The sequence below is a fragment of the Perca flavescens genome, unplaced genomic scaffold (genome assembly GCF_004354835.1).
Source record: "Perca flavescens isolate YP-PL-M2 unplaced genomic scaffold, PFLA_1.0 EPR50_1.1_unplaced_scaf_6, whole genome shotgun sequence".
Classification (NCBI taxonomy): Eukaryota; Metazoa; Chordata; class Actinopteri; order Perciformes; family Percidae; genus Perca; species Perca flavescens.
Genome location: NW_021166713.1, coordinates 245,158 through 248,426, shown reverse-complemented (window position 1 = coordinate 248,426; position 3,269 = coordinate 245,158). Strand labels below are relative to the sequence as shown.

The window sequence follows — 3,269 nt, the reverse complement described above, 5'->3', positions numbered from 1 at the left end:
CACATTGACACCAATCACAAGCTCATCAGGTATGTCTGTACACTATCTGTATCTGTTTAGTTCGTTTTTTGTTTCTAGTTGTGTATCTGGCATTGTGTATATTGTATCACATCAACCAGAGTAATAGATCAAAGAGTTATGTAGTGTGTTTTGGACTTACTACTTGTCTGATTTATTTTAATCTAGGTACAACTTTGTTATCTTTGGGGAATAGATGGCTATTCAAGAAAGGTAAGAATTCCTTTCAAGGACAAAGAACTGCAAAATGTTACTGACTGACCCCATTTTAAGCATGGAAGATTTTTTTTTTATTCTCATACGTTTTTAGTTTATTTTCTGTACAAACAGGTGGTGTTCCTTAGAAACAAATATATTTGACTTCTATGGTTTTCTGTCATCCAGCAGTGTAGCCTACCCCTAGGGTCATTCCATACCAACTCAGGAACCTCCTAATTCATAATTTGAAAAATTCATAATTTGAAAAAGTCAGAGTTAGCCGGTCTTTGCAAAATACGTAGCAAATGTCCTTATGGTTTCTTGGATGTTCATGACAAATGTAAAAATAAACAACTGGTTAGCCTTGGCATACACAGCATATTCCTAAGTCCTGTAGATTTTAATAGCCTTTTCACTTGAATGGTTTCAGAAAGTCAATTACATGAACTTGACTTTGCAAAGTCGTATTGAACCTATTACGTATTTTTCTGTTAACTTTGAGGGTGTACTTTTAACCTTTAACAATTTTCCTGTCAAGTTTACATCTGTCCCATTCAGCAGTTTTATCAGTGCTGAACTCTTTATTATGAACTGAACTAAAATTAACTGTTTTGATGATTTCTCATGTCATGAGATCCCATTATAAATTGAATGAGTCAATAGTTCTTACTGTTCCACCTGTCATTTAAGCATTGTTTTACCCCTTCAGAACTTTGTCAGCTGACTTATTTTACAGGGGAAAATAAATTCTTGACAGTATTGATGTATTATTCTATTTGTTATTGTATATGTAGATGATGTACCTCAAGGTAGCAGACAACAACCGATCTGATACACACCTGGCATTCTTCAATGAAGCTGTGAATGAGCATGGGTTTCCTCTGAGGTAGTGATGTTATTTAATTGTAATTATTATTGTTATTGCGTAAATTTGAGGCTACCCTCGAACGGCTCCATCAGAAGAAAAAAAAAAAAAAAAAAAACACTCAAACTTATTATTGCAGATATAGTAGTGCTTTGCAGTTGGTTCAAAGTAGCATAGTCTGAACACATGCTTGGACCTACAAGTGGACATAATCAGCATTGCTAAATTGCATCTGAAACTTGTATAAACTCATTAACTAAAGATGACATTACAAAATTCTCAATGGTCTTACTCTTTCACATGACATGGGCTACTTTTTAAATTGTTGTCTCTAACATGAATCAACTACAGTATGTTGTAACCTCACACATAGGCCTCCATGACAGTATTTTTCTTTCTTAAATAAGTTATCAGAAAAGCTACAACAATTGTCAATTGTTCCATAATCTAACTTGTACAATGGATATAGAAAAAGTTAAAAATCGAAAACAAATCAGCTGACCTTCAAAGTTGAGTGTTTTTAACTATTTTGAAATGTTTGCTACATTGGACAATTTAAGGAAAGCTACACTAAATAATAAACATAATTCAGAACATTCATTCAAAATTCTCCCCTTTTAAAACTACTGGTTTAAGAAATAAAAATGTTCATTTGTGTTTGTTAATATAAAGAGTAACAAACCAAAGCCCTTTAGTGAAAACTCAGAGTAAGTTAAGCCAGAGATGAGGGAAACTCTGGGTTTTCAGTTTCAGAGACCGAGATCACATAAACCTTAGGGGTTTCTCTCCTCCTGCAGAGCCTGAAGCAGTTGTCCGATATTTCCTTTTTTTGTCTATTTTTTTTTTTTTTTTTTTTTAAACAAAGCTGCCCTAATTCTTTATAACACTGACTCTGTGGACATTAAGGCAGCTGTCAGGTCAACAGTTGCACTGAGACGCTTACTGTGAGCTACATTACTGCAGCAGCCTAATCACTGTTAAACTAATCTCTATAAAACTAATCAATGAACAGTAATCTTTCATATTGTAGATGCACTGATTCGAACATTCTTATCATAGTTATCATGTTGGATATGATACATGTGACATTTCTGAGTGAGGCTGGCAGTGGTGCAGCAGAAACAAATAAAAGTAATTTAAAAGTGAGATTTTCATTCTTAGCTGCATGGCCTGAATGTGTTGACAGCATTTCATAAAATACAAAATTTTATCAATTTAAAATAGAACTTTACAGTCAGTTTGAACCTAGACACCTCTTCCACTGCAAAAAAAATCATTAATAGGCTAACCTTCTGGGACGGACTGTTACTTTACAATCTGTCTATGAGTAGGCTAAACTATGTCTAATGTGTTTGATTAGTATTTTTATGTTCAATTATTGCCACCTGCATTTTGTCCCTTCATATTACAAATTAATAAACAGGCCTTTAGCCTTTTTAAAATAAATGTAATGGGCTCTAGGAAAATTCCAGCTCTTTATCATTCATTAAGGAAAGTCCAGTCTTGTAAATGATGAATGAGCAACGCTGTATTAAAAACTACTAATGTTAACGTATTGATCCTCCACTCCTGCATTTTAACGTGAATAGCCTATCATGGTCCGCGTTGGCACACATTCATTTTTTTCCCACTCCACCCGATTTAAAATGGAGGCTCTGCCTTTCTTTATTTACCCATTGCCATAGTGAATCGTAGTATCGGGGCTCCAGTGATGATGTTTTTTTTGTTATCCCCACACACGCGCGTTTTCATCAGGTTCAACATACTAAGAGTTGACTGAACTAATTCTGATCAGCTGTTCTGGAACTTGGAGTTTCACATATCACTCAGTTTTTTAAGCCTGCTTTCTGAAACAGGGGCCCAGTAATCTTGCTTATTTACCAGTTTAAGAAAAGAAACAATTGAAGTTACTTATATTTCTCATTATACTTTGTGAGCACCTACAGATCAATTATACTACATACAGTACATAGACCTGTCAGACCATATTGTATTACTAAATTATGCAAAAATGCAGGGAAATTTAAAGGATTCACGTATTATTTGTTGGCACTTCTGCATAATTGTGTCCTTGATGAGATCTAAAATTCATGTTTTATTTTCAGAGTGAGAGGAGATCACGGAGGAGAAAATGTGGGGATAGCGGAATTAATGTTCTCAGTTCGTGGAACTGACATTAACAGCTTCA

At 34.5% G+C, this 3,269-nt stretch overlaps 1 long non-coding RNA gene across 1 annotated transcript; it reads left to right on the top strand.

The window, feature by feature from the left end:
* The first annotated feature begins 205 nt into the window (after positions 1-205).
* LOC114552055 (uncharacterized) lies at positions 206-3,269 on the top strand. The gene is made up of 3 exons (XR_003692100.1): positions 206-231; positions 1,011-1,102; positions 3,187-3,269. It is a non-coding gene; the product is annotated as an uncharacterized LOC114552055 (long non-coding RNA).